The 19,732-nt window shown below is 43.2% G+C and overlaps 15 non-coding genes and 17 pseudogenes across 15 annotated transcripts; all 32 read right to left on the bottom strand.

The window, feature by feature from the left end:
• Positions 1–7,115: 7,115 nt before the first annotated feature.
• Positions 7,116–7,233, bottom strand: LOC148560915 (5S ribosomal RNA). Its single transcript, XR_015891590.1, has one exon. It is a non-coding gene; the product is annotated as a 5S ribosomal RNA (ribosomal RNA).
• Positions 7,234–7,423: 190 nt separating this feature from the next.
• LOC148560914 (5S ribosomal RNA) lies at positions 7,424–7,542 on the bottom strand. The gene has a single exon (XR_015891288.1). It is a non-coding gene; the product is annotated as a 5S ribosomal RNA (ribosomal RNA).
• Positions 7,543–7,721: 179 nt separating this feature from the next.
• Positions 7,722–7,840, bottom strand: LOC148560913 (5S ribosomal RNA; annotated as a pseudogene).
• Positions 7,841–7,927: 87 nt separating this feature from the next.
• LOC148560912 (5S ribosomal RNA) lies at positions 7,928–8,046 on the bottom strand (annotated as a pseudogene).
• A 178-nt stretch (positions 8,047–8,224) lies between these two features.
• LOC148560911 (5S ribosomal RNA) lies at positions 8,225–8,343 on the bottom strand. The gene has a single exon (XR_015890371.1). It is a non-coding gene; the product is annotated as a 5S ribosomal RNA (ribosomal RNA).
• A 179-nt stretch (positions 8,344–8,522) lies between these two features.
• Positions 8,523–8,640, bottom strand: LOC148560910 (5S ribosomal RNA; annotated as a pseudogene).
• Positions 8,641–8,819: 179 nt separating this feature from the next.
• On the bottom strand, positions 8,820–8,938 carry LOC148560909 (5S ribosomal RNA; annotated as a pseudogene).
• A 180-nt stretch (positions 8,939–9,118) lies between these two features.
• Positions 9,119–9,237, bottom strand: LOC148560908 (5S ribosomal RNA). The gene has a single exon (XR_015889683.1). It is a non-coding gene; the product is annotated as a 5S ribosomal RNA (ribosomal RNA).
• Positions 9,238–9,416: 179 nt separating this feature from the next.
• On the bottom strand, positions 9,417–9,534 carry LOC148560907 (5S ribosomal RNA; annotated as a pseudogene).
• A 179-nt stretch (positions 9,535–9,713) lies between these two features.
• Positions 9,714–9,832, bottom strand: LOC148560906 (5S ribosomal RNA; annotated as a pseudogene).
• Positions 9,833–10,011: 179 nt separating this feature from the next.
• LOC148560905 (5S ribosomal RNA) lies at positions 10,012–10,130 on the bottom strand. Its single transcript, XR_015890686.1, has one exon. It is a non-coding gene; the product is annotated as a 5S ribosomal RNA (ribosomal RNA).
• Positions 10,131–10,331: 201 nt separating this feature from the next.
• Positions 10,332–10,450, bottom strand: LOC148560904 (5S ribosomal RNA; annotated as a pseudogene).
• Positions 10,451–10,650: 200 nt separating this feature from the next.
• LOC148560903 (5S ribosomal RNA) lies at positions 10,651–10,769 on the bottom strand. The gene has a single exon (XR_015891135.1). It is a non-coding gene; the product is annotated as a 5S ribosomal RNA (ribosomal RNA).
• Positions 10,770–10,948: 179 nt separating this feature from the next.
• Positions 10,949–11,067, bottom strand: LOC148560902 (5S ribosomal RNA; annotated as a pseudogene).
• A 189-nt stretch (positions 11,068–11,256) lies between these two features.
• Positions 11,257–11,375, bottom strand: LOC148560901 (5S ribosomal RNA). The gene has a single exon (XR_015889585.1). It is a non-coding gene; the product is annotated as a 5S ribosomal RNA (ribosomal RNA).
• Positions 11,376–11,575: 200 nt separating this feature from the next.
• Positions 11,576–11,694, bottom strand: LOC148560900 (5S ribosomal RNA). The gene has a single exon (XR_015891453.1). It is a non-coding gene; the product is annotated as a 5S ribosomal RNA (ribosomal RNA).
• Positions 11,695–11,871: 177 nt separating this feature from the next.
• Positions 11,872–11,990, bottom strand: LOC148560899 (5S ribosomal RNA). Its single transcript, XR_015890684.1, has one exon. It is a non-coding gene; the product is annotated as a 5S ribosomal RNA (ribosomal RNA).
• A 201-nt stretch (positions 11,991–12,191) lies between these two features.
• LOC148560898 (5S ribosomal RNA) lies at positions 12,192–12,310 on the bottom strand (annotated as a pseudogene).
• A 195-nt stretch (positions 12,311–12,505) lies between these two features.
• On the bottom strand, positions 12,506–12,624 carry LOC148560897 (5S ribosomal RNA). The gene has a single exon (XR_015891451.1). It is a non-coding gene; the product is annotated as a 5S ribosomal RNA (ribosomal RNA).
• Positions 12,625–12,803: 179 nt separating this feature from the next.
• Positions 12,804–12,922, bottom strand: LOC148560896 (5S ribosomal RNA; annotated as a pseudogene).
• Positions 12,923–13,110: 188 nt separating this feature from the next.
• LOC148560895 (5S ribosomal RNA) lies at positions 13,111–13,229 on the bottom strand. The gene has a single exon (XR_015890976.1). It is a non-coding gene; the product is annotated as a 5S ribosomal RNA (ribosomal RNA).
• A 200-nt stretch (positions 13,230–13,429) lies between these two features.
• On the bottom strand, positions 13,430–13,548 carry LOC148560894 (5S ribosomal RNA). Its single transcript, XR_015890343.1, has one exon. It is a non-coding gene; the product is annotated as a 5S ribosomal RNA (ribosomal RNA).
• Positions 13,549–13,748: 200 nt separating this feature from the next.
• LOC148560893 (5S ribosomal RNA) lies at positions 13,749–13,867 on the bottom strand (annotated as a pseudogene).
• A 199-nt stretch (positions 13,868–14,066) lies between these two features.
• Positions 14,067–14,185, bottom strand: LOC148560892 (5S ribosomal RNA; annotated as a pseudogene).
• Positions 14,186–16,857: 2,672 nt separating this feature from the next.
• On the bottom strand, positions 16,858–16,976 carry LOC148560891 (5S ribosomal RNA). The gene has a single exon (XR_015890940.1). It is a non-coding gene; the product is annotated as a 5S ribosomal RNA (ribosomal RNA).
• Positions 16,977–17,226: 250 nt separating this feature from the next.
• Positions 17,227–17,345, bottom strand: LOC148560890 (5S ribosomal RNA). Its single transcript, XR_015890977.1, has one exon. It is a non-coding gene; the product is annotated as a 5S ribosomal RNA (ribosomal RNA).
• A 178-nt stretch (positions 17,346–17,523) lies between these two features.
• Positions 17,524–17,642, bottom strand: LOC148560889 (5S ribosomal RNA; annotated as a pseudogene).
• A 707-nt stretch (positions 17,643–18,349) lies between these two features.
• Positions 18,350–18,468, bottom strand: LOC148560888 (5S ribosomal RNA; annotated as a pseudogene).
• Positions 18,469–18,657: 189 nt separating this feature from the next.
• Positions 18,658–18,776, bottom strand: LOC148560887 (5S ribosomal RNA; annotated as a pseudogene).
• A 190-nt stretch (positions 18,777–18,966) lies between these two features.
• On the bottom strand, positions 18,967–19,085 carry LOC148560886 (5S ribosomal RNA). The gene has a single exon (XR_015889760.1). It is a non-coding gene; the product is annotated as a 5S ribosomal RNA (ribosomal RNA).
• Positions 19,086–19,263: 178 nt separating this feature from the next.
• Positions 19,264–19,382, bottom strand: LOC148560885 (5S ribosomal RNA; annotated as a pseudogene).
• A 160-nt stretch (positions 19,383–19,542) lies between these two features.
• Positions 19,543–19,661, bottom strand: LOC148560884 (5S ribosomal RNA; annotated as a pseudogene).
• Positions 19,662–19,732: the final 71 nt, after the last annotated feature.

Genomic DNA, 19,732 nt, shown 5'->3' with positions numbered 1-19,732 from the left:
TGGATTTTTAATTCAATTTTTAGCCCAAATGCACCTCCCAGGGGTAAGCTCAGTTGGAAAAACCAACTGAGCACTCAAGTGTTGCCATCCGTGTCAAATTTGGTGCGCCCAGCCCTTGGTCATGTTGATTTTCAATAGAGCTCAGTTGAAAAATTTAACTGAGCTCTATGCTTGCCTTTGGTGTGTGTCAATGTGCGCTCGACCGTGTCATGGTGCGCATGACAGCCTCCTTGGTGCGCCAGAATTGTTGCCTTGGCCGTGTCATGGTGTGGGGAGAATGGGGAGGTAGTGCTCAGTTGGAAAAACCAACTGAGCTTCCCCTTGTGTAGCGCCTTGTTTGAGACTTCAAGGTCCCAAGTTCAAATCTTGGTGGAGGAAGTCTTGGAGCTAATTTCCTTGGATGAGTGGGTGTTCCTCCCTTGTGTTTCCAAGAGCACCCTTGTTCGAACCTTGGCTCAAGCATTTAAGCTATTTCTTCTTGATTTTCCTTGCAAGCTTGGTGGCACTCCTTCCTTATGTTTCAAGGAATTCCCAAGTTTGAATCCTAGAGGAAGCATTCTAGCTATTTCTTCTTGAATTCCCTTGCAGGGAGTAGCGTGTGGTTCCAAGTTCGAACCATGGAGGAGGCATTTTGGCTATTTTCTTCTCATTTTCATTGCAAGGACTCAAGGAGCGTTCCTCGCTTCCTTTAGCTCATAAGTTCGAAACTTGGTGGCTTCACTCCTTGGAAGTTCATCTTGAATTAATTTGGAGAGGTCCCCGATAAAGTTAACTTAGTTAACTGAGCTTTGTACCATTTCCTTGTTTTCTTTAGTGCTCAGTTAACTATTTGAACTTAGCTTTGTACCTTGCCTTCTCCTTTCATTCCTTGTGAAGCTTAGTTTATTTTTCCAACTTAGCCTTCCTTCTTCCTCAATGTTGGCACACTTTTGCTTCCCTTGGGCACGCTTTTTTTGCTTCTTTTGGAACGTCCCTTAGGCCACGCTTTTCTTATTTTCTTATTTCTTCACCTACAAGTAATCAAGACAACCAATCAAAGTATCACCAAATTCACAAGGTTTATAAATTGTTAAAAATCAATTAAATTTAGCTTAAACCTCATGATTTAGCATCAATTACATGGTGGTTGTTTGATTCAAAGAAGTCATGCATTTTCATTCCAAATTACTTACTTAGAATGCAAGAAAGTGCATAAAACCTAATAAAAACAAAGAAAAAAGGCTAGTGAAACTAGGCTAAGATGACTTGTCATCACAACACCAAACTTAAAACTTGCTTGTCCCCAAGCAAGCACTTAAACATAAGAGAAGATAGAATGAAATAGATAGGTATGCATGTCCTTATTAGGCAAATAGTTGAATTTTGTTTATGGGGTTTTATGCAGATCAAAAATAGCTCATTTATTACTTGCTGTCAAAACAAACAATGTTTCCTTAAGGGTTCACCAAGGTTGCTGCTATGATTCCTTACCTTTTTGCTTAATTCCCTTGTTAGCTTTTTCTTCTTTCTTTTGCATTTCAGAGCTTATTATTTATTAAGGGCTTGGTGTCAAATGTTGCAGTGGCCTTTGGCTTATTTTCACTCAACATTTTTTTTTTCACCACAGACACATGGCTCACTTCTTTCTTCCTAAGATCATTGATGCCCAGCATCTCTTTGGATTACTAAATGTTTTGTAGCTAGGTTGCTCTTTATTGTGGACTTTCAGTTGGCAATCCCAAATCAGTTGATCTAAGTTGCCAAGTTTTAAAATACTCCTTAGAACCTACTTGTCCAAGCATATCCTAGTACACAAACACCACAGGCATATGTCCTAGGGTCCAAGCTATTGGTATCTAGCCTTATTGTTTGTTTCTTTGCCAACTTTTGGCTTTTCTTCTTTCCTTTTCTTTCTGTTTTGGTTTATTTTCAAGGGGATTTCATTAATTGAAGGATCATAGCAGCAAACTAGCTTAAGCTTCAAGAAACAAGTCATTCTGCAACATTTATTCTATGAGCTATCAATTGAATCAAACACACACCACCATTAACTTTCACTCTAACTTTTGCAACATTGAACAATTACTTTTCTAAATCAAACATCTTTCTTTTATTCAAACAGAAAGGGGAAAACAAAACAAAGTATTCAAGTTAACGAGTGATGACAATTGTTATGCAAATATTTTATTCTTACTTAACTACTAATGTAAACAACAGAAATAGTAAAACATGAAGCAATTGGAGGCATATCATGTTTCAGACATGCATCTTCCTTATTTAAGTAAAAGTAAGAAAAGGAGCTTCACCACCTCTATTTGTTAGGCATTTCCATTCTTTTGGATTTACTGGATTCTCCCTTCCTCTTCTTCCTTGTCTGTGTATAATCTTGAGCTTCTTCACGAGGACATTTTCTTTCCCAAACAGAATCTGTGAGACCTGAGAGCCCAACTGCCTCTAATCTTTGGAATGCTACCCGGGCATTAAGCTGTGACTTTGCTGCCTGGTGGTCTCTAAGTTCTTGGCATTGATCAAATGATTTGATTTGTGGATTTAGTACTGGCATGCAGCGGGTTAAATACTCCAACCTTGCTTGTACATCCTCATTACAATCTGATTGTTGCACATGTCTAACCTCTCCCATGGTGTGATGAATATTCTTCCACTGGTATAGGTTGTGAGTATATTCCCCATACTTGGCTTGAGTTAGGAACATTTTGTCATATGATTCCTTAAGATTTACTGTTTGTTCCTTCTACCCTTCAAGAATATTTGCTTGGAATTCTTGTTGTTGGGCCATTGATTGTTGCTGCCAGCTCTCCAATCTTTCCTCCATTCTGTGTTGCCAAGCTTCATTTTGCTCCCTGTCCTTCGAATATTGTTCCCGGTGCTCTAGATATTACTCTTGTTGCTGCAGATAGAGTTTCTGTTGCCTTGAATACTGCTCTTGTGCTTTCACATTCTGTTGTGATATTTCATCAAGAACTTCCTGCAATTGACTCATATCTATGATACCCTGAGCTTGTTCGTCCTTCCTATGTGATCTTCTTCTTCTGTGAGTTCTTTCTTCTTCTTGATCTTCCTCCTCTTCTTCATTAAGACCTTCCATTTTTCTCTTTGTAATTCCTCTGGTTCCTTTCACCTTCTCTGTATCTTCATCCTCGAAGAGCACTCCAGCTTTGTTACACAGTCTCAGGATCGTGCTTGGGTGCCCAAGCTAACCCGATTTATTTGTGTCTTCAGCCATCTCCTGGATGCTATCTGCTACGAGTTGGGCAAGGTCGATTTTCCCACCATGTAGGATGCAGTATGTCAGGAGAGCTCTCTTGATTATAACTGATGAGGTATTCGCAGTGGGGAGTATTGATCCCCTTACCACCTCATACCACCCCTTTGCCTCGGGTCTGAGATCAAGTCTCTTCAGACAACTCGAGGTTCCCTGTGAGTCTCTTTCCCATTCTCTTCCTTCAATACATAATCCCTCCAATATTTCATCAGGATCATTATCACCACATAGTCTGTCTTCATAGCTAAGCTCATCGTAAGTTATGGTTCTCAACTTTAGAGCTCTTGTGATTGATGGTGGGCTAAAGTCTACTTCAACACCTCTGACATAACTTTTGTACGATGGGCTGTTTTCGTTCTTCTTAACCGCATTGGCATAGAACTCCCTTATCATCACCGCATTAATATCAGTGAGGGGACGGCACAGAAGATCCCATCTTCTTTCCTTGGTGGTTTGTCGCATAATAGGGTATTCTCCTTCCCTTAGTTCGAACCCCATTTCAGGGATGACAATCTGTTTTCATGAGTCTATTGTATCTGGCTTCATGAAATTGGGATTTGAACCTCTTTGTGTCATAGGATGGAGGTTCTGTCACCATTGGTTCCTTTCCTGGTCTTCTTCTTGAACTTGAAGGAGCCATTGATTATGTGTGTGAAGAAGAGATAAGTGAGGTTGTGTTTGGAGTGATGTCCGGTTTTATTGTGAAGAGGAAAAGGAAATTGTGTGCTTTGAGTGAGAGTGGCTTGTATGAAAGTGTTCTTTATGATGTGTTGGAGGCTATTTATGGATAAGGTTTCCAAGTTTCCCAACAAGATCACAAGAGAGGATTGCATTCGGTTATGATGATGAAGGGTGAGGATTGAGTTGAATAGTATAGAAATTCATGAAATGGATGGCCTGCATGTATTGTTGAAGCTTGACAAGGATTCTCTTCCTATTGGTTGCATGCTCTTTCGGTGTCTAATGGTGCATGCATGCAGATTTTGCTTTCCAAGATTGGCACACCTCTCTAGGCACATGTGATCCTTTTCTTGACTTGTCATAACCGTTCCTTCCTCTTGTCTTTTCTTCAAACCCCTTTTTTTCTAATTAAATCAAAATGAAATGCTTTAGAACTTATTTAAAGCATGGTGGTCAAGTGGTATATGCTTACATTTTATATTATGGTCCTTAATTATGAAAGATCAATTGTGTCCCTGAACCAAAGTTTGGTGAACACCAAACTTGTTTCTTGCTCAGTGATTAGAATAAACGCTTGTTACAATTGATACTTTCACCATAAGTGCCAATTTATCTCTTAGCATAAATTTCTAAAACAAAACAATGTATGATCCATCTTTGCATGATTTTGCTTTTCTGAACAAAAGTAAAATTTTTTTTCTCAAAATTCGTACACATGCAGACACCAAACTTAATGTTTGGTCATATACTTCACCAAAATGACTAAGTATATGATCTAAGAATGCTTGAAATGTTAACTTTTGTGTGCTGTCAAGCACACCAAACTTAGAAGTCTGGCATGTATTTCAAAGCAGTGTATGCATCTGTCAAGGATGTCTAGACAAATTCAAAATCATGCTAAAGTGATCACACTTTATTGAATTTAAAAGCAAGCAAGAATCATAAATCATGGGTTGCCTCCCATGAAGCACTCGTTTATTGTCATTAGCTTGACATTGACCCCCTCTTTTTATGGTGGTTGATGACTGTAGTGCCTCAACTTGTCCCCTCTGATCGTGAGCTTCTTCTTTGTTCCTTGGTGCTCTATTTCAGCATGTTCTAGTGAGAGTATTTTACTCACAGTATAGTAATCATCAGTCTGTTGGTCTGCTCCCAATTGTTGATAGACTAATTGCACTTTGTCACCTTTGGAGAGCCCTTCTGTTGGTATTTTTTTGTTCTTCCAACCCTTTTTGATTCTGTTTTTGTTTTTCTTCCCTCCTTTTGTTGACCCTTCTTCTTTGACAACAGGCTTCCTCTTGAAATTCCTTTTCGGAGTTGCCAATACTACAATGTTCTCTTGAGCTTCTTCATTGTTTTGCATAGTCTCTTTCTCTTTTTGACCTGCTGTATCATCTATCTCTTGCTTGGGCGGGCAGTTGTTGTTTGTCTTGTTAATTCCCTCCTTCCACTGCAGATTCTCTTTGTCTGTTTCTGTACCATCCTTTTTTTCATTATTGCTCTGTGTTTCTGGTAGTACATTCAGAGTGATACTTTCATCATGCATCCTGAGGGTTAATTCTCCTTGCTCTATGTCTATGATGGCCCTAGCAGTGGCCAAGAACGGTCTTCCCAGTATAATGGAGTCGCCCTCATCCTAATTCGAATCTAGGATCACAAAATCTGTAGGGAAGATGAATATGTCTACCTTGACTAGAAGGTTCTCAATTATACCCCTGGGGCATATCATTGATTTGTCCACCAATTCTAGAGACATCTGTACTGGTTTTACCTCTTTTATGCTTAGCTTTTTCACTAGAGAGGCAGGCATTAGATTGATACTAGCTCTTAAGTCACACATTGCCTTGTTGATGGTCATACTGCCAATGGCGCAGGGTAGAAAGAAACTCCCAGGGTCCTCGAGTTTGGGAGGAAGTCCCTTCTGGATTAGTGCTCTGCATTCCTCAGTAAGCAGTACAGTTTCATTAACTTGCCAACTCCTTTTCTTGTTGATAAGTTCCTTTAAGAACTTTGCTTACAGGGGCATTTGCTCAAGTGCTTTAGCTAAGGGAATATTGATCTCCAACTTCTTGAAGATTTCAAGAAATTTTGGGAAGTGTTGGTCCTTAGTCTCTTTGTTGAACCTTTGAGGATATGGCAAAGGTGGTGTGAAGTTCATTCCCTGCCTTTGGTCCTTAGTTGGCTCTTCAATTACTTCCTTTCCCTTTCTTAATTTTTGTGGCTGATCTTCTTTTTCTTGAGCTTGATTCTGAGTTTGCTTGCTTGCTGTCTCCTCATTGTGATTGACTTTCTCTTCTTCAGCTTGTTTCTTGTCACTTTCCTTTGGCTTCTTGGTTGCTTCTTCATTTTTCACCAAGATTTTTCCACTCCTCAGTTGTATTGGCTTGCACTCCTCTTTTGGATTGGGAATGGTATCACTTGGTAGTGAGCTTGATGGCCTTTCGATGGCAATCTGCTTGGAGAGTTGTCCAATTTGCCTTTCCATATTTTTCATAGAGGCTTCCTGGTTCCTCAATGTCATCTCCTGATTTTTCATCATCTTTTCCATTAATAGCTCCAAGTTGTTAATCCTTTGAGATTCTTGTGAGATTGGTTGATTGTGGGGTGTTGAGGGTTGAGGGTAAGTGTTTTAACTTGAGGCTTGGTTATTGGATGGATGATGGTTAGAATTGGAGTATGTGTTTTGCGGTTTTCTGTATGTGACTTGGCTATTATTCTGTTGGTTGTTTTGATTTGTGTTTTTCCAATTGTTTTGGTTTGAGTTTCTCTGCCATGGCTGTTGAGTTTGATTGTGGTTGTCTCCCCATCTGAGGTTGGGGTGGTTTTTCCATGAAGGATTGTAAGTATCACCATAGACTTCATTTGGCCCAGAGTTTTGGTTGTGCATGTACTGGACTTGTTCTTGCTGCTGCTCCTCTTGAGTTTCTTCATTTTGCCCCCATGTGGATGATGGTTGGCTTGTGTTAACTGCTGCAACTTGGAGGCTATCAATCCTCTTGGCCATTTGCTCAAATTGTTGTTGAATTTGCCGCTGCATCATTTTGTTTTGAGCTAGGATTGAGTCCACTCCTTCCAACTCCATCACTCCTTTTGGGGCTTGCTTTAGCTAAACTATTCAAGATAGCATCGTTTAAAGAACGAGGGTAAGCAAGACGTAAAAAAAATAAAAAAAAAGGTGCAACCCAAGAACTTCCCAGGAGGTCACCATCCTAGTACTACTCTCGCCCAAGCACGCTTAACTGCGGAGTTCTGATGGGATCCGGTGCATTAGTGCTGGTATGATCACACCTATTAAAGTATGTGCACACAATTATCATAAGTATGTCTCGCGACGTAGGGTAAGTCGAGCTGCGAATCCCTGCGGGGCACGTGCGAGCTTACTGAAAATCAGGTAATTGAGGCTCGCTTTAGCTAAACTATTCAAGATAGCATCGTTTAAAGAACAAGGGTAAGCACGACGTTAAAAAAAAACAAAAAGAAGAGGTGCAGCACGAGAACTTCCCAAGAGGTCACCCATCCTAGTACTACTCTCGCCCAAGCACGCTTAACTGCGGAGTTCTTATGGGATCCGGTACATTAGTGCTAGTATGATCGCACCTATTAAAGTATGCGCACATAATTATCATAAGCATCTCTCGCGACGTAGGTTAAGTCGATCTGCGAAGCCCTGCGGGGCCCGTGTGAGCTTGCCGAAAATCAGGTCATTGAGGCTTGCTTTAGCTAAACTATTCAAAATAGCGTCGTTTAAAGAACGAGGGTAAGCACGACGTAAAAAAAAAAGGTGCAACACAAGGACTTCCCAGGAAGTCACCCATCCTAGTACTACTCTCGCCTAAGCACGCTTAACTGCGGAGTTTTGATGGGATCCGGTGCATTAGTGCTGGTATGATCGCACCTATTAAAGTTTGCGCACATAATTATCATAAGCATCTCTCGCGGCGTAGGGTAAGTCGAGCTGCGAGGGTAAGCACGACGTAAAAAAAAAGGGTGAAACACGAGGACTTCCCAAGAGGTCACCCATCCTAGTACTACTCTCGCCCAAGCACGCTTAACTGCGGAGTTTTGATGGGATCCGGTGCATTAGTGCTGGTATGATCGCACCTGTTAAAGTATGCGCACACAATTATCATAAGCATGTCTCGTGACGTAGGGTAAGTCGAGCTGCGAATCCCTGCGGGGCCCGTGCGAGCTTGCCGAAAATCAGGTAATTGAGGCTCGCTTTAGCTAAACTATTCAAGATAGTATCGTTTAAAGAACGAGGGTAAGCACGACGTAAAAAAAAAGGTGCAACACAAGGACTTCCCAAGAGATCACCCATCCTAGTACTACTCTCGCCCAAGCACGCTTAACTGCGGAGTTCTGATGGGATCCGGTGCATTAGTGCTGGTATGATCGCACCTATTAAAGTTTACGCACATAATTATCATAAGCATCTCTCGCGACGTAGGGTAAGTCGAGCTGCTAATCCCTGTGGGGCCTGTGCGAGCTTGCCGAAAATAAGGTCATTGAGGCTCGCTTTAGCTAAACTATTCAAGAAAGCGTCGTTTAAAAAACGGGGGTAAGCACGACGTAAAAAAAAAAGGTGCAACACGAGAACTTCCCAAGAGGTCACCCATCCTAGTACTACTCTCGCCCAAGCACGTTAACTGCGGAGTTCTGATGGGATCCGGCACATTAGGGCTGGTATGATCGCACCTATTAAAGTATGCGTACATAATTATCATAAGCATCTCTCGCGACGTAGGGTAAGTCGAGTTGCGAATCCCTGCGGGGCCTGTGCGAGCTTGCCGAAAATCAGGTCATTGAGGCTCGCTTTAGCTAAACTATTCAAGATAGCTTCGTTTAAAGAACGAGGGTAAGCACGACGTAAAAAAAAAGGGTGAAACACGAGGACTTCCCAAGAGGTCACCCATCCTAGTACTACTCTCGCCCAAGCACGCATAACTGCGGAGTTCTGATGGGATCCGGTGCATTTGTGCTGGTATGATCGCACCTATTAAAGTATGCGCACACAATTATCATAAGCATGTCTCGTGACGTAGGGTAAGTCGAGCTGCGAATCCCTGCGGGGCCCGTGCGAGCTTGCCAAAAATCAGGTAATTGAGGCTCGCTTTAGCTAAACTATTCAACATAGTGTCGTTTAAAGAACGAGGGTAAGCACGACGTAAAAAAAAAAAGGTGCAACACGAGAACTTCCCAAGAGGTCACCCATCCTAGTACTACTCTCGCCCAAGCACGCTTAACTGCGGAGTTCTGATAGGATCCGGTGCATTAGTGCTGGTATGATCGCACCTATTAAAGTTTACGCACATAATTATCATAAGCATCTCTCGCGACGTAGGGTAAGTCGAGCTGCTAATCCCTGCGGGGCCTGTACGAGCTTGCCGAAAATCAGGTCATTGAGGCTCGCTTTAGCTAAACTATTCAAGATAGCATTGTTTAAAGAACGAGGGTAAGCACGACGTAAAAAAAAAAGGTGCAACACGAGAACTTCCCAAGAGGTCACCCATCCTAGTACTACTCTCGCCCAAGCACGTTAACTGCGGAGTTCTGATGGGATCCGGCACATTAGGGCTGGTATGATCGTACCTATTAAAGTATGCGTACATAATTATCATAAGCATCTCTCGCGACGTAGGGTAAGTTGAGCTGCGAATCCCTGCGGGGCCCGTGCGAGCTTGTCGAAAATCAGGAAATTGAGGCTTGCTTTAGCTAAACTATTCAAGATAGCGTCGTTTAAAGAACGAGGGTAAGTACGACGTAAAAAAAAAAAGTTCAACACAAGGACTTCCCAGGAGGTCACCCATCCTAGTACAACTCTCGCCCAAGCACGCTTAACTGCGGAGTTCTAATAGGATCCAGTGCATTAGTGCTGGTATGATCGCACCTATTAAAGCTTGCGCACATAATTATCATAAGCATCTCTCGCGACATAGGGTAAGTCGAGCTGCGAATCCCTGCGGGGCCTGTGCGAGGTTGCCGAAAATCAGGTCATTGAGGCTCGCTTTAGCTAAACTATTCAAGATAGCGTCGTTTAAAGAACGAGGGTAAGCACGACGTAAAAAAAAAAGGTGCAACACGAGGACTTCCCAGGAGGTCACCCATCCTAGTACTACTCTCGTCCAAGCACGCTTAGCTGTGGAGTTCTGATGGGATCCGGTGCATTAGTGCTGGTATGATCGCACCTATTAAAGTATGCGCACATAATTATCATAAGCATCTCTCGCGACATAGGGTAAGTCGAGCTGCGAATCCCTGCGGGGCCTGTGCGAGCTTGCCGAAAATTAGGTAATTGAGGCACGCTTTAGCTAAACTATTCAAGATAGCGTCATTTAAAGAACGAGGGTAAGCACGACGTAAAAAAAAAATAAAAAAATAAAAAATAAAAGAGGTGCAACACGAGGACTTCCCAGGAGGTCACCCATCCTAGTACTAATCTCGCTGAAGCACGCTTAACTGCAGAGTTCTGATGGGATCCGGTGCATTAGTGCTGGTATGATCGCACCTGTTAAAGTATGCGCACATAATTATCATAAGCATGTCTCGCGACGTAGGGTAAGTCGAGCTGCGAATCCCTGCAGAGCCCGTGCGAGGTTGCCAAAAATCAGGTAATTGAGGCTCGCTTTAGCTAAACTATTCAAGATAGCGTCGTTTAAAGAAAGAGGGTAAGCACGACGTAAAAAAAAATAAAAAAATAAAAAATAAAAGAGGTGCAACACGAGGACTTCCCAAGAGGTCACCCATCCTAGTACTACTCTCGCCGAAGCACGCTTAACTGCAGAGTTCTGATGGGATCCGGTGTATTAGTGCTGGTATGATCGCACCTATTAAAGTATGCGCACATAATTATCATAAGCATCTCTCGCGACATAGGGTAAGTCGAGGTGCGAATCCCTGCGTGGCCCGTGCGAGCTTGCCGAAAATCAGGTCATTGAGGCTCGCTTTAGCTAAACAATTCAAGATAGCGTCGTTTAAAGAACGAGGGTAAGCACGATGTTAAAAAAAAAGGTGCAACACCAGGACTTCCCAGAAGGTCACCCATCCTAGTACAACTCTCACCCAAGCACGCTTAACTGCAGAGTTCTGATGGGATCCGTTGCATTAGTGCTGGTATGATCACACCTATTAAAGTATGCGCACATAATTGTCATAAGCATGTCTCATGACGTAGGGTAAGTCGAGCTGCAAATCCCTGCGGGTCCCGTGCGAGCTTGCCGAAAATCAGGTAATTCAGGCTCGCTTTAGCTAAACTATTCAAGATAGCGTCGTTTAAAGAACGAGGGTAAGTACGACGTAAAAAAAAAAGAAAAAAAAAGGTGCAACACGAGGGCTTCCCAGGAGGTCACCCATCCTAGTACTACTCTCGCCCAAGCACGCTTAACTGCGGAGTTCTGATGGGATCCGGTGTATTAGTGCTGGTATGATCGCACCTATTAAAGTATGCGCATATAATTATCATAAGCATGTCTCGCGACGTAGTGTAAGTCGAGCTGCGAATCCCTGCGGGGCTCGTGCGAGCTTGCCAAAAATCAGGTCATTTAGGCTCGCTTTAGCTAAACTATTCAAGATAGCGTCGTTTAAAGAACGAGGGTAAGCACGACGTAAAAAAAAATAAAAAAATAAAAAATAAAAGAGGTGCAACACGAGGACTTCCCAGGAGGTCACCCGTCCTCGTACTACTCTCGCCCAAGCACGCTTAACTGCGGAGTTCTGATGGGATCCGGTGCATTAGTGCTGGTATGATTGCAACTATTAAAGTATGCGCACGTAATTATCATAAGCATCTCTCGCGACGTAGGGTAAGTCGAGCTGCGAATCCCTGCGGGGACTGTGTGAGCATGCCGAAAATTAGGTCATTGAGGCTCGCTTTAGCTAAACTATTCAAGATAGCGTCGTTTAAAGAACGAGGGTAAGCACGACGTAAAAAAAAGGTGCAACACGAGGACTTCCCAGGAGGTCACCCATCCTAGTACTACTCTCGTCCAAGCACGCTTAGCTGTGGAGTTCTGATGGGATCCGGTGCATTAGTGCTGGTATGATCGCACCTATTAAAGTATGCGCACATAATTATCATGAGCATCTCTCGCGACATAGGGTAAGTCGAGCTGCGAATCCCTGCGGGGCCTGTGCGAGCTTGCCGAAAATTAGGTAATTGAGGCACGCTTTAGCTAAACTATTCAAGATAGCGTCATTTAAAGAACGAGGGTAAGCACGACGTAAAAAAAAAATAAAATAATAAAAAATAAAAGAGGTGCAACACGAGGACTTCCCAGGAGGTCACCCATCCTAGTACTAATCTCGCCGAAGCCCGCTTTACTGCAGAGTTCTGATGGGATCCGGTGCATTAGTGCTGGTATGATCGCACCTGTTAAAGTATGCGCACATAATTATCATAAGCATGTCTCGCGACGTAGGGTAAGTCGAGCTGCGAATCCCTGCAGAGCCCGTGCGAGGTTGCCAAAAATCAGGTAATTGAGGCTCGCTTTAGCTAAACTATTCAAGATAGCGTCGTTTAAAGAAAGAGGGTAAGCACGACGTAAAAAAAAATAAAAAAAAAGAAGAGAGGTGCAACACGAGGACTTCCCAGGAGGTCACCCGTCCTCGTACTACTCTCGCCCAAGCACGCTTAACTGCGGAGTTCTGATGGGATCCGGTGCATTAGTGCTGGTATGATTGCAACTATTAAAGTATGCGCACGTAATTATCATAAGCATCTCTCGCGACGTAGGGTAAGTCGAGCTGCGAATCCCTGCGGGGACTGTGTGAGCATGCCGAAAATTAGGTCATTGAGGCTCGCTTTAGCTAAACTATTCAAGATAGCGTCGTTTAAAAAACGAGGGTAAGAAAGACGTAAAAAAAAAAGGTGCAACACGAGGACTTCCCAGGAGGTCACCCATCCTAGTACTACTCTCGCGCAAGCAAGCTTAACTACAGAGTTCTGATGGGATCCAGTGCATTAGTGCTGGTATGATCGCACCTGTTAAAGTATGCGCACACAATTATCATAAGGATGTCTCGCGACGTAGGGTAAGTCGAGCTGCGAATCTCTGCGGGCCCGGGCGAGCTTGCCGAAAATCAGGTCATTGAGGCTCGCTTTAGCTAAACTATTCAAGATAGCGTCGTTTAAAGAACGCGGGTAACCACGACGTAAAAAAAAAAAAAAAAGAAAGGTGCAGCACGAGGACTTCCCAAGAGGTCACCCATCCTAGTACTACTCTCGCCCAAGCACGCTTAACTGCGGAGCTCTGATGGGATCCGGTGCATTTGTGCTGGTATGATCGCACCTGTTAAAGTATGCGCACACAATTATCATAAGCATGTCTCGAGACGTAGGGTAAGTCGAGTTGCGAATCCCTGCGTTGCCCGTGCGAGCTTGCCGAAAATCAGGTCATTGAGGCTCGCTTTAGCTAAACTATTCAAGATAGCGTCGTTTAAAGAACGAGGGTAAGCACGACGTAAAAAAAAATAAAAAAATAAAAAATAAAAGAGGTGCAACACGAGGACTTCCCAGGAGGTCACCCATAATAGTACTACTCTCGCCCAAGCACGCTTAACTGCAGAGTTCTGATGGGATCCGGTGCATTAGTGCTGGTATGATCGCACCTATTAAAGTATGCGCACATAATTATCATAAGCATGTCTCGCGACGTAGGGTAAGTCGAGCTGCGAATCCCTGTGGAGCCCGTGCGAGCTTGCCAAAAATCAGGTAATTGAGGCTCGCTTTAGCTAAACTATTCAAGATAGCGTCGTTTAAAGAACGAGGGTAAGCACGACGTAAAAATAAATAAAAAAATAAAAAATAAAAGAGGTGCAACACGAGGACTTCCCAGGAGGTCACCCATCCTAGTACTACTCTCGCCGAAGCATGCTTTACTGCAGATTTCTGATGGGATCCGGTGCATTAGTGCTGGTATGATCGCACCTATTAAAGTATGCGCACATAATTATCATAAGCATGTCTCGCGACGTAGGGTAAGTCGAGCTGCGAATCCCTGCGGGGCCCGTGCGAGCTTGTCGAAAATCAGGTAATTGAGGCTTGCTTTAGCTAAACTATTTAAGATAGCGTCGTTTAAAGAATGAGAGTAAGCATGACGTAAAAAAAATAAAAAAATAAAAAATAAAAGAGGTGCAACACGAGGACTTCCCAGGAGGTCACCCATCCTAGTACTACTCTCACCGAAGCATGCTTAACTGCAGAGTTCTGATGGGATCCGGTGCATTAGTGCTGGTATGATCGCTGATGACATGTCACCATGTCATGTTTTTCTATGCTTTTTCATTTGTTTTCAATAGGTTTTATGCACTTTCTTGAGCCATAAGCAAGCCAATTGGGTAGATTTTCATGTTTCCTTTGATTTAATCAACCATGTATGAATTAATGTAATTTCATGAGATTTTATGCTATAATTGTCATATATTATGAAAGAATAACAAACTCATGATTTTGAGCAAAGCTTTGATGTGTTTGGTTGATTGATGATAGGTGAAAAAAGCTTCGAGAAAGGTTGAAGCAAGAAGGAATGGCTAGGAGGAAGAGAGGACAAAAAGTTTGAGCAAAAGTTTGCCTCAAACTTTAGCTCAAACTTTTGGATTAATTGAAAACGAACCAGGGAGCAAAAAGCTTGACCAAAAGTTTGCCTCAAACTTTTGGGCAAACTTTTGGGCGAAAAGCTGGAGCAAAAGTTAGCCTCAAACTTTTGTGCAAACTTTTGGGCAAAAAGCTGGAGCAAAAGTTAGCCTCAAACTTTTTGGCAAACTTTTGGCATCACAAATCAACACCCTGGAGAGCAAAAGTTTGCGCCAACGTTAGCCTCAAACATTTTGGCTAACGTTGGCGCATGAACAACACACCCATGGGAGAAAAAGCTTGCGCCAACGTTTGCCTCAAGCTTTTTGGCAAACGTTGGCGCCACAAGGCATACAAGGGTATACTTCCAACAAGAATAACTTGAGCTACAGAGCTCCAAATGAGGTGATTCAAAAAGCAATGGAAAGTAGGAATCGAGAGCTTTCCAAGCATATATGGCACTGCATGTTGGACACTAAAATTGAGGGAGAAAACTGCCCCGCAATGAGCATAAACGAACATGGTGGCAACCTGCAGTGAGGCCAACTGACCTCTGCACCTTCGACGGAGTATAAATCGAGCTGTAGAGCTCCAAATGATGTGCTCCCAATGGCATTGGAAAGTAGACATCCAGGGCTTTCCAACAATATATAATAGTATGGGGTGGACAATACGTTTGAGCCTCCAAAACTGGCATTTTCGACCACGTTTGAGGCAAACTTTACTCAAACGTTGGGCACCAAAACCAGCGACCCTGTCCTCTTCAAAGGAGCATAGCTTGAGTTGTAGATGTCCAATTGAGGTGATTCCAATTGGGTTAGAAAGCTGACATTCAGAGCTTTCCAACCATATATAATAGTCTATAGTGGGCATAAAATTGGCAATGTTGACAAGAGGACAAAGTAGCGCCATGAGTGTGCAAGGGGAGGCCAACGTTGGAGCAAAAGTTTGACCCCTAACTTTTGCCCCAACGTTGGTAGCAGCAAATAAGGGTAGCTGGTATAAAAAATTTGAGTAAAAGTTTGCCTCAAACTTTTACTCAAACTTTTACTCAAACTTTTACTCAAACTTTTAAGATTCACAACCCGGTTCACATTGGTTCTCTCTCCAACTCCAAGAGCAATCAACCAAGGCCTCTATCAACCCAATTCCATCAAGAGCAAGGGCCCAATTGACACCACTCAAAGGCACAAGAGATAGTTAGAATAGAAATTTCATTTTAATTGTAATTTGTTTTGAATTTCATTTTCATTTTGTAAAAATGCCTATATAAGGCATCATTCTCATTTTAGAAAGTAAGCCCGAATAGAGAGAATAGGAGGCGAGCTCCACTAGGGAGCATTAGGAATACAGAACTCTCTCTCTTTAGTTTTTATTTTTGTTTTAAATCTTGGGTTGAGAATTGAAGAAATTCTGTTTCAATCTCACCTTGAGAATTCTCTCTGTTTTCTTCTTCTGCAAACTTTCAAGTGAATTGTGATTTGAATCAAAGTTCGTTTCATCGCTTTCATCTTTAATTTTCCTGCATCTTGTTTGCTAGTGGATCAAGGAAGGAATTGAGATCTAGACTTGTTTTCTAGTCTCATTGATTTCCTGAGATCTTCAACCTCTCATTTAGATTTTGCAATTGAGCTGCATTTCATTTTCTGTTCGGATCCTCAATTCAATTTACATTAAGCCTGCTACAAATCTCATTTACTTTCCTGCACGTGTGTTCCTCTGCATTTTACATTTGAGCCACTGTGATCTGAATTTACTTTTCATGAAATTTTAATTTCCTTGCAATTGTTCTAAGCTTTGATTTACTGCTTTCATTTAATTTCCCTGCACCCAGTCCCCTTTACTTTCATGCAATTTATATTTCTTGCAATTTAAGTTTCAGCTATTTTACTTTCTTGCTCTTTAAGTTACTTGCAATTTTACTTTCTGCACTTTATAATTCCTGCAAGTTTACATTCTGTTGGCTTCAATTGTCACTCAAATCATTCAATGTTAGCTTGACTAAACTAATCACCCACTAAAGTTGCTTGATCCATCAATCCCTGTGGGATCGACCTCACTCCCGTGAGTTTTATTACTTGATGCGACCCGGTGCACTTGCCGGTTAGTTTTGGGTGTTTTGGAGAAATTCGTTTTTCCACAAAAATATCCATCAATCGCACCTATTAAAGTATGCGCACATAATTATCATAAGCATGTCTCGCGACGTAGGGTAAGTCGAGCTGCGAATCCCTGCGGGCCCGTGCGAGTTTGCCGAAAATCAGGTCATTGAGGCTCGCTTTAGCTAAACTATTCAAGATAGCGTCGTTTAAAGAACGAGGGTAAGCACGACGTAAAAAAAAATAAATAGGTGCAACACGAGGACTTCCCAGGAAGTCACCCATCCTAGTACTACTCTCGCCCAAGCACGCTTAACTGCGGAGTTCTGATAGGATCCGGTGCATTAGTGCTGGTATGATCGCACCTATTAAAGTTTGCGCACATAATTATCATAAGACCGTCTCGCGACGTAGGATAAGTCGAGCTGCGAATGCACCTATTAAAGTTTGCGCACATAATTATCATAAGCATGTCTCGCGACGTAGGGTAAGTCGAGCTGCGAATCCCTGCGGGGCCCGTGCGAGCTTGCCGAAAATAAGGTCATTGAGGCTCGCTTTAGCTAAACTATTCAAGATAGCGTCGTTTAAAGAACGAGGGTAAGCACGATGTAAAAAAAAAGGTGCAACACGAGGACTTCCCAGGAGGTCACCCATCCAAGTACTACTCTCGCCCACGCACGCTTAACTGCGGAGTTCTGATGGGATCCGGTGCATTAGTGCTTGTATGATCGCACCTGTTAAAGTATGCGCACACAATTATCATATGCATGTCTCGCGACGTAGGGTAACTCGAGTTGCGAATCCCTGCGTGGCCCGTGCGAGCTTGCCAAAAATCAGGTCATTGAGGCTTGCTTTAGCTAAACTATTCAAGATAGCGTCGTTTAAAGAACGAGGGTAAGCACGATGTTAAAAAAAAGGTGCAACACCAGGACTTCCCACAAGGTCGCCCATCCTAGTACAACTCTCGCCCAAGCACGCTTAACTGCAGAGTTCTGATGGGATCTGTTGCATTAGTGCTGGTATGATCACACCTATTAAAGTATGCGCACATAATTGTCATAAGCATGTCTCGCGACGTAGGGTAAGTCGAGCTGCAAATCCCTACGGGTCCCGTGCGAGCTTGCCGAAAATCAGGTAATTGAGGCTCGCTTTAGCTAAACTATACAAGATAGCGACGTTTAAAGAACGAGGGTAAGCACAACGTAAAAAAAAAAGAAAAAAAAAGGTGCAACACGAGGACAGCACGCTTAACTGCAGAGTTCTGATGGGATCCGGTGTATTAGTGCTGGTATGATCGCACCTATTAAAGTATGCGCACACAATTATCATAAGCATGTCTCGCGACGTAGTGTAAGTCGAGCAGCGAATCCCTGCGGGCTCGTGCGAGCTTGCCGAAAATCAGGTCATTTAGGCTCGCTTTAGCTAAACTATTCAAGATAGCGTCGTTTAAAGAACGAGGGTAAGCACGACGTAAAAAAAAAAAAAAAAAAAGAAGAGAGGTGCAACACGAGGACTTCCCAGGAGGTCCAACCCGGTGCATTTGGGTTGGTATGATCGCACCTGTTAAAGTATGCACACACAATTATCATAAGCATGACTCGAGAAGTAGGGTAAGTCGAGTTGCGAATCCCTGCCTTGCCCGTGCGAGCTTGCCGAAAATCAGGTCATTGAGGCTCGCTTTAGCTAAACTATTCAAGATAGCGTCGTTTAAAGAACGAGGGTAAGCACGATGTTAAAAAAAAGGTGCAACACCAGGACTTTCCAGAAGGTCACCCATCCTAGTACAACTCTCGCCCAAGCACGCTTAACTGCAGAGTTCTGATGGGATCCGGTGCATTAGTGCTGGTATGATCACACCTATTAAAGTATGCGCACATAATTGTCATAAGCATGTCTCGTGACGTAGGGTAAGTCGAGCTGCAAATCCCTGCGGGTCCCGTGCGAGCTTGCCGAATATCAGGTAATTGAGGCTCGCTTTAGCTAAACTATTCAAGATAGCGTCGTTTAAAGAACGAGGGTAAGCACGACGTAAAAAAAAAAGAAAAAAAAAGGTGCAACACGAGGACTTCCCAGGAGGTCACCCATCCTAGTACTACTCTCTCCCAAGCACGCTTAACTGCGGAGTTTTGATGGGATCCGGTGTATTAGTGATGGTATGATCGCACCTATTAAAGTATGCGCACGCAATTATCATAAGCATGTCTCGCGACGTAGGGTAAGTCGAGCTGCGAATCCCTGCGGGGCCCGTGCGAGCTTGCCGAAAATAAGGTCATTGAGGCTCGCTTTAGCTAAACTATTCAAGATTGCGTCGATTAAAGAACGAGGGTAAGCACGACGGAAAAAAAAATAATAATAAATAGGTGCAACACGAGGACTTCCCAGGAGGTCACCCATCCTAGTACAACTCTCGCCCAAGCACGCTTAACTGCGGAGTTCTGATGGGATCCGGTGCATTAGTGCTGGTATGATCGCACCTATTAAAGTATGCGCACATAATTATCATAAGCATCTCTCGCGACGTAGGGTAAGTCGAGCTGCGAATCCCTGCGGGGCCCGTGCGAGCTTGCCGAAAATCAGGTCATTGAGGCTCACTTTAGCTAAACTATTCAAGATAGCGTCGTTTAAAGAATGAGGGTAAGCACGACGTTAAAAAAAAGGTGCAACACCAGGACTTCCCAGAAGGTCACCCATCCTAGTATAACTCTCGCCCAAGCACGCTGAACTGCAGAGTTCTGATGGGATCCGGTGCATTAGTGCTGGTATGATCACACCTATTAAAGTATGCGCACATAATTGTCATAAGCATGTCTCGCGACGTAGGGTAAGTCGAGCTGCGAATCCCTGCGGGTCCCGTGCGAGCTTGCCGAAAATTAGGTAATTGAGGCTCGCTTTAAAGAACGAGGGTAAGCACGACGTAAAAAAAAAGAAAAAAAAGGGTGCAACACAAGGACATCCCAGGAGGTCACCCATCCTAGTACTACTCTCGCCCAAGCACGCTTAACTGCAGAGTTCTGATGGGATCCGGTATATTAGTGCTGGTATAATCGCACCTATTAAAGTAAGCGCACACAATTATCATAAGCATGTCTCGCGAAGTAGTGTAAGTCGAGCATCGAATCCCTA

This window comes from Arachis ipaensis, chromosome B6 (genome assembly GCF_059453495.1).
Source record: "Arachis ipaensis isolate K30076 ecotype BB chromosome B6, ASM5945349v1, whole genome shotgun sequence".
In the NCBI taxonomy this organism is placed as follows: Eukaryota; Viridiplantae; Streptophyta; class Magnoliopsida; order Fabales; family Fabaceae; genus Arachis; species Arachis ipaensis.
This window is presented reverse-complemented; position numbering and strand designations above follow the sequence as displayed.